General features: G+C 35.4%; 1 non-coding gene across 1 annotated transcript; it reads left to right on the top strand.

Moving 5' to 3' along the window:
* The first annotated feature begins 4,656 nt into the window (after positions 1–4,656).
* On the top strand, positions 4,657–4,764 carry LOC111830289. The gene has a single exon (XR_002833673.1). It is a non-coding gene; the product is annotated as a small nucleolar RNA R71 (small nucleolar RNA).
* Positions 4,765–8,944: the final 4,180 nt, after the last annotated feature.

Genomic DNA, 8,944 nt, shown 5'->3' with positions numbered 1-8,944 from the left:
GTTCCGTGGACAAGTTGAGATAACCTCGAAGTAATGCAACAGATTGTTGGAGGTTATACACCTCTGGAATGTTGTAGGAGCATTACGCAAGCCAAAAGGCAAAAGCAAAAGTGCCAAAAGGACAAGTAAATGTAGTCATTTCCTGATCATTTGGGGGAAGAGCGATATGGAAGAATCCACTATACCCATCAAGGAAATAGTAGTAAGGATGATAAGCTAATCTTTCCAATATTTTATCAATAAAAGGAAGAGGGGAATGATCATTCCTAGAGGCAACATTCAGTTTTTTGTAATCAATACACATCATATATTATCTGATTGTCCTAGTGGGAATCAATCCATCTTTTTTATTTTTGATTACAGTAGTTCATCCCTTCTTAGGTACACAATGGAGTAGGGATACCCAAGTACTATCAGAGATAGGATAGATAACCCAATATTCAACAATCTAATAATTTCTTTTTTTACTACTTTTTTAAGATTATGATTCAATCTCCTTTGAGGTTCAATACTTGTTTATGATTCATCTTTTAGATTAATCATATGTATGCAAAGACTATGTGAGATCCTCTTGATATCATCTAAGGAATAAATCATGTATTTGTAAACACAAAAAGGAAAATTGTCCTCTTTGTAAATTTGAAGTATTTAAATTACAATTACTAATATTTAAATTATATTTGAAATATAAGATTTGTCAAAAAAGTTAAAGTCATTCTTTTTATAATTTTTTCATTTAAAATTTATTGTACGACTTAATTACAAATGAACTAACTAACCCAATTTTGTTTTTCTTGTTTTTTTAGTTTCTTTCCCAAACAGGAAAAGTTTCATGGACAAGTTGAGACAACCACGAAGTAATGCAAGCAGACTGTTTGAGGTTATACACCTCTGGAATGTTGTAGGAGCATTACGCAAACCAAAAGGCAAAGGCAAAGGTGCCATAAGGATAAGTAAATGTAGTTATTTCCTGATAATTTGGGTGAATAGCGATATGGAAGAATCTATTATATCCATCAAATAAAATAGTAGTAAGGATGATTAGCTAATCTTTCTAACTTTTTTTAATAAAAGGAAGAGGGGAATGATCAATCCTAGAGGCAGCATTCAGTTTTCTGTAATCAATACACATCCTATGTTATGTGATTGTCTTAGTCGGGATCAATTCATCTTTTTCATTTTTGATTACAGTAGTCCCTCCGTTCTTAGGTACACAATGAAGAAAGGATACCCAAGTTTTATCAGAGATAGGATAGATAACCCAACATTCAACAATTTAATAATTTCATTTTTCACTATTTCTTTAAGATTAGGATTCAATCTCCTTTGAGGTTCAATACTAGTGTATGATTCATTTTTTAGATTAATCATATGCATGTAAAGAATAGGTGAGATCCTCTTGATATCATCTAAGGAATACACCATGTATTTGTAAACACAAAAAGAAAAATTGTCCTCTTTGTAAATTTGAAGTATTTAAACTACAATTACTAATATTTAAATTTTATTTGAAATATAATATTTGTCAAAAACTTAAAGTCATTCTTTTTATAATGTTTTCATTCAAAATTTATCAGACGAATTAATTACAAATGAACCCAAACAGGAACAGTGTTGTGAACAAGTTGAGAAAAACGTCGAAGTAATGCAAGCTTGTTTGAGGTTATACACCTCTAAAATGTTGTAGGGGCATTACGCAAGCCAAAAGGCAAAGGCAAATGTGCCATAAGGACAAGTAAATGTAGTCATTTCCTGATCATTTGGGTGAATAGCATTATGGAAGAATCCACTATACCCATCAAGGAAATAGTAGTAAGGATGATTAGCTAATCTTTCTAACATTTGATCAATAAAATGAAGAGGGAAATGATATTTCCTAGAGGCAACATTCAGTTTTCTATAATCAATACACATCCTATGTTATGTGATTGTCCTAGTGGGGATCTATTCATCTTTTTCATTTTTGATTACAGTAGTTCCTCCCTTCTTAGGTACACAATGCAGTAGGGATACCCAAGTACTATCAGAGATAGGATAGATAACCCAATATTCAACAATCTAATAATTTCTTTTTTCACTACTTCTTTAAGATTATGATTCAATCTCCTTTGAGGTTCAATATTTGTGTATGATTCATCTTTTAGATTAATCATATGTATGCAAAGACTATTTGAGATCCTCTTGATATCATCTAAGGAATAAACCATGTATTTGTAAACACAAAAAGGAAAATTGTCCTCTTTGTAAATTTGAAGTATTTAAATACAATTATTAGTATTTAAATTATATTTGAAATATAAGATTTCACAAAAAGTTAAAGTCATTCTTTTTATAATGTTTTCATTCAAAATTTATTTTACAAGTTAACTACAAATGAACTAACTAATCCAATTTTGTTTTTCTTGTTTATTTAATTTCTCTCCCAAAGAGGAACAATTCCGTGGACAAGTTGAGACAACCTCGAAGTAATGCAAGCAGACTATTGGAGGTTATACACCTCTGGAATGTTGTAGGAGCATTACACAACCCTAAAAGCAAAGGCAAATGTGCCATGAGGACAAGTAAATGTAGTCACTTCCTGATCATTTAGGTGAATAGGGATATGCAAGAATCCACTATACCCATCAAAGAAACAATAGTAAGGATATTTAGCTAATCTTTCTAACATTTGATCAATGAAAGGAAGAGGTCAATGATCTTCACTAGAGGCAATATTCAATTTTTTGTAATCAATACACATCCTATGTCATGTGATTGTCCTAGGGGGATCAATTCCTCATTTTCATTTTTGATTACAGTTGTTCCTCCTTTCTTATGTACACAATGAACTGAGAATACCCAAGTACTATCAGAGATAGGATAGATAACCCATCATTCAACAATTTAATAATTTCCTTTTTTACTACTTTTTTAAGTTTAGGATTCAATATCTTTTGAGTTTCAATACTACTATATGATTCATTTTCCAGATTGATCATAGGCATGCAAAGACTAGGTGAAATCCCCTTGATATCACCTATGGCTTTTATATACTTTCTAAGCTTAGTCACTAGCAATTATAATTTCTCTTGTTCATATTAGCATTCACAATGACAAGATAAATAGAATTGGGTTTAAGGAATGCGTACCTGAGTCCTGAGGGTAGTGGTTTGAGCTCAACCTTAGGAGCTTTTAGCTCTGACCAGTCATTAGCAACAATATTAACATGATAAGCGGTTGGGTGACTTATCAGGTTGCAGCTGACTTCCTCCTTTACAGAGCAGACTTCTTTGACTGAGCCATTCAACTCTTCAAATCAGTTTTACTCCTTAGCTGGCTTATAAGTATCCAGCAATGTCTCATAAACCTTAGTTTCAGCGTGAAGAAACACCATCTTATCCATTCATTGTCAAGGCTATCCTGAGATGATCCTCCTCTACAAGTTCGTCTAAAAGATCATGACATGAAAAACATGTTGTAGTAGATATTACAGGGCCAAGCTAGTGGATCCATGGAAGTTGTTAAGAAGTATGCTGAACTCAATCAGAGACTAGATTGCTCCTACAATGATATGAATATCAAAATACTAATTCTGAAGAATCAGACAAGTTACCTGATCATGCTCCTCAGCCTGCTGAAAAACCTATCTGATTCTTTAGTATTAGTATTTTTTAGCAGGTTGAGGAGCTTGATTAGGTAACTTGTCTGATTCTTCAGAATTAATATTTTCATCTTCATTATGACATATATCCTCCCCATCTAAATCCTCACTGTCCTCAGTGACATCAACAGGTCCTTACCTAAGAGGAAATTTTTTCATGTTCCTCAATGTGATGGCGTGAGCAAACTCCTTAGAATTCTGAACAACTTTTCTTCGGAGTTGGCCAGGCTTTGTGGCAGAAGTGGAAGCAGGCTTACCCTCTATTTACTTGATCTTGGAATCCAAAGTTTCAATATTGATATTCATATCATTGTAAGAGGAATCTAATCTCTGATTGAGTTCAACAAACTTCTTAACAGCTTCCATGGATCCACTAGCTTGGCCCTGTAATATCTACTATGTCATGATCTGGTGCATGAGGAGGCGAAGCTTGTTTGAGGTTGCAATCATGGTGGTGGTGGTCTTGCTGGAGCTTGGTAACCTTACTAAAATTGTTGTTTGGCATATAACATTGGTTGTTAGGGAAAAATGGCTTGTTTTTCCCTTGCTGATGCTGTGGAGGTGGGTAAACTTGATCTTGTAGATTTGCAAAATTAGTACTCCTATAAGACATATTGGGGTTTTGGTTATACGGGGCATATCCTTTGTTGTACCCACCTTGGTTGTGAACATAACTTACCTCCACAGACTATTCTTCCTCCACATCTAGAATCTAAAAAAGGTCTTCTTCAGAAACGCAATGGACATTCCATTGCAGGCTCATCAAGAGTATGTCCAGCTTTTCATTAACAACTTTCATCTCCTTTTTGCACTTCTCATCTTGATATGTGCTTGCCCGGAAGGTTCTGTCATAGTCTTCATTATAGTTCCCATATGATTAGACAAGGTTCTCGATGAGCTCCCAACCATCATCTACGTCCTTGTTGAGAAAGTTGCCATTGCTTGTAGTGTCAAGCAATATCCTGATTTTTAGGAGAACACCCATGTAGAAGGTGCTGAGGAGGGACTTTTTGCTGAAGCCATGGTAGGGGCACTGAGACTTATAACGTTTTAATCGCTCCCAATTTTTGCAAAGAGTTTCACCATTCTTCTGAGTGAACCCGGAAATCTCGTTATCCAGACGTGTAGTTCGGGAGTTCCAGAAGAACTTGGCAAGAAAGGACTTCTTGCATTGATCCCATGAGGTGATAGATTTAGGAGGTAAAGTTTTCTCCCACCAATACGCTTTCACCAAGAGAGAATGGGAAAACTTTGAGCTTGAAACAGTCTTCACTGACGCCGTTTATCATTGTGAAACTATAGAGGCAATCAAACTCGTCAAGGTGATTAGGGGATCCTCCATAAGCAGACCAAAAAATTTGTTGCCATGAACCATAGAGATCAGGCTACTCTTGATCTAGAAGTTCTTGTTCTGTACAGCTGGGGGTACTATACCCTGACATTGGGTATGGTTGCGTGGTGGATCACCAACTTCAATCCGCATAGGTATCCGTGGTGGAGGTGGTGGTTGTGCATTGTCCATCTCCACGTGTTGTGGTTCAACTTTATTCTGGTTGCGTGACTATCTAGATGCAGGTACCAAACGATAAATATAGTCGTAGGCCTGAAACAGGTTGTCTGTGCCTTTCGACCGTATGTGCATACAATTGAATCAACTTGGCTTGTCGGACAGTCAATTGTCTCGGTTAAGTGGGACCAGTTGAGTAAGAGTTGTACCTATAACAATAGACAAGGAAAAGAACAGAGTAAGTAACTATAGTGAATGTTGAGTAAGAACTTGATCTTAACAAGTCTGAAATCTCAAATGTAACAAACAAACACCCAAATAGCTGGGACGCCAAATGGATACTAGGATTTTACTATCATTACCCTAAAGTATTATCATGTCATTGCAATACAATAGGTGTCAATCCAATCAGGTGTGATGCTAGCAATCAAGATGTTACATAAATGATTAAGTCAAGTGAAACATAAAAGGGTGTTAAGTGAACACGTTGAAAATGTAATAAAATAAAGTTGCAAAACATAGACTACCATGAATAAACAAAAACGTAATTATCAATACCAAGTACAAAATAAACAGGCAAATGACAAATGAAATAAAGCAAAGAACACAAATGGATAGAAGATTCCGAGGATGAGGTTATTGACGTAAATGGAGCATGCTAATCTACTTAGGGTGTTTAACAAACTACAAACATATAAATCCCTAGATAATGAACATCTAGTACTAGTTACTCCAATCTCTTGGCATAAACTATCATGTTTAAGGCACTTCCTAATCTCAAAGCTCTTTGATGCAACATGTGATAAACAGGCATGAAGAAACAATTCATTAATTTCAATAAACTTCTTAGCCATCTAATCTCTTAGGCTTATCAAGAATATCTCTGGTTTTAATTGTTCTGACATTTCATCAAACACTTGATAGGAGCTTAAATGTCTTTGATCTAATTCCACTTGATCAGAGAAGAATTAGCTATCAATACTCTAATACATAAAGGAAACAAACGAATCCAACTTAAACATCCTATAAGACTATCATTCTCCACTTAATCTATCCCATCCTCAAGAACCCTTACACTACTTAGATCTAGAATTCATCCTAAACATCATAAACCTGTAATTCTCCAAAACATCCCGTAATATTAAAGATGACAGGATGATAATTAACAATGATCAAAGAAATAAGTGCAAAATCTTAATAACTTAAAAAGAAATCTGAATTACATGAGACTACTCACTCATAATCATGGAAACACAAACTAATTTGTTTGATTTTTGTGAGGTCATGATTAGATATTGTAGATTAAGGAGGATTAAAGACAAAAAGCAAATTTTATAACTTTAATCAACCAAGATTCAGTACAAAAACTAAAATGGAAACCTTAAGAGGAGTTTTTCTTCCTAAAACAAAGTATTTTTTTAGAAATTAGGGTTAGAACACATATAGAGAATAAAAAAGAGCCGGGTCGACCCCCAGTTTTGAAACTTAGATCTTTGTGGAAAATTATCTTGCATCAAGGTGATAACGTAGATGTGGCACGATGATGTATTTGCAGATAGATTTGGTTTCCTCCGGTTAACTCGCATCAGGGTGACAACGTCGATGTGGCACGCTGATGTATTTGCAGATAGATTTGGTGTTCTTCGGCAAACTCGAATCAGGGTGACAACGTCGATGTAGAAGCTCGATGAGTCTACTTCTCTTCTTCTTTTTACTTCTTTGGTCTCTCTTTAACTTATTTCATAGATTCTTGCTCCACACTTACCCGTCAAGCTCAAATCTTCATGATACATGCTCCAACACCTAGAAAAGACAATTCAATGCATATTCACTCTAAATAAGCTCTTAATGGATGAAAATGCATGAGAAGATAATGAAAATAGAAGTCATAAACTCACAAAAACATAACACACCATAGATGACCATATACTCTTAACAACCAGCCATGAGTCCTTGTGAACTGTTTATCCATCGAACAATCTTTGGTATCTTTGAAAGGGAGAGGAAAGTGAAAAGTTGTGTTTTTCGGAAACGAGAAAAGGTGTGTCGCTTCGGTTCAACAGTCGCCTTGAACTCTGATTAAAAAGAGGGGTAAAGAAGTCATTTTCATAAGGGGTTGTCGCAGCCGGGAAACGCCCAAGGAGAAAGTGGTAGTCCACATAACTTTTTATTCTGTTCATGGCAAGCTGCACAATTATCTCATGATATTATATAATTTTCCCACGTATGTTTTTCTCTCGATCAATCAATATTATTAAAATTTAGTCAGTTTTTTTTAACGAGCTTTGTTTATTAAATTTTATCCCTTAATGGGGTGGGTTTCGACATTACAAAAAACACAAAAGGAAAGACAATCGTTAGAGAAAAGTCAATGTCGGAAAAGAGGCTCATGTCATATTGACACCGGGACACGGAGGGGCAGCCATTAAATCCGGCGGATGCGAGATCGACAACTTTGCAGCAGGGCGAGGTATCTAGGCAACAGAGGGGAAGCATCCGACTCCCGCATCCATTTCTTTTCCCTCGACCAGCCAGACTCGCCACATATCTTCTAAAATGACCAGCCATCCGACCACCCGGCACGTTGTAAGCCGGTTCCATACCAAGCAAGCCGACCTACTTCTGACATAACCCCTCCTTCCCAGCTTGACTTCCATCAGATCGTTGAATCCGATTCCTTCAACCGGCCAAAAGGAAGCAAGGCGCGGTGGTGTTTGAGGTCGATGACTCATCGAAAGTCCAAACACCAGAAACCCGCAGTGGCCTTCAAGATCCAAACGGATCTTCCTTTAACCACCAAAACCTTCCATCTCACCTTTCAACTTTCGCCGTGGACCCACAATCCAAGCTATCGGGGTGAGCCGCAAAGATCACCACTTTTCCTTCTCGGTGTCTTCTAACCGAAGGAGAACCAAGCATTCCACATTGAAGGAGAGGTACCTCCACAGTCGACTGAGAAGAAAACTGGTCCACTTCTGTGTTACAAAGCAAAATTAAAGGAGTGGAAATCAAAAGCCACCAAGAAACGAGATACATCTAGATCTGAACAAAGAAAAGAGAGAGAAGGGAGAAGAAACGCTTGTCCGTCCTACATTTACATTTTCGTTTCACTGATACTTGATTGAGCTGATTAAATTTTCTGATAATTTAATTTACTTTTAGGAGAAACCAGCTAAGAAGATCACTCAAAACGCTGAAAACACATCTGGGAACAACACCACATCAAATTCAAATGATGAATTAGCTCAAGTATTTGGGACTGAACAGCCTGGTCATGTTCGTTGTGTTAGTCTTGATGAACATTTAGATTTTGACAAATTCAAATATGAATTACCTCAAGTTTATGTTATTTTGCTTATGATTGATGAACATTCAGTCTTTTTTGTTCCAAACTTTAAGTTGTTTGTAGTTCTTCGTAAGAACAGTGAACAATTATATACTGCAAAACTTTTTAAGTTTAGTCTATATATTATGATTTGATTTGGAATATGATATATACATATACACATATATTTATAGATTATACTTCTAATCCATTATATACAGTAAATATATATGTTTTTAAATTATTTTAATATAAAAATCACATATTTATCTTTAGTGTCAATTTTTCACAAATGTAATTAAATGATCTTAAAAATTTGAATCAGTTTGGAAACGATGCAAATATTTAATTTTTCGTCATTTCTAAGAATAGACGTTAACTAAATATTTAACGTCATTTTTATTTTTAATACTAATAAAATATTTGACATCATTTACTAACCGATGCTAAACTTAATATAGAAACATGTATA

Source organism: Capsella rubella, unplaced genomic scaffold (genome assembly GCF_000375325.1).
Source record: "Capsella rubella cultivar Monte Gargano unplaced genomic scaffold, Caprub1_0 scaffold_6, whole genome shotgun sequence".
In the NCBI taxonomy this organism is placed as follows: domain Eukaryota; kingdom Viridiplantae; phylum Streptophyta; class Magnoliopsida; order Brassicales; family Brassicaceae; genus Capsella; species Capsella rubella.
Note: the sequence above shows the minus strand (reverse complement) of the source record. Positions and strands in the feature narration are given on the sequence as shown.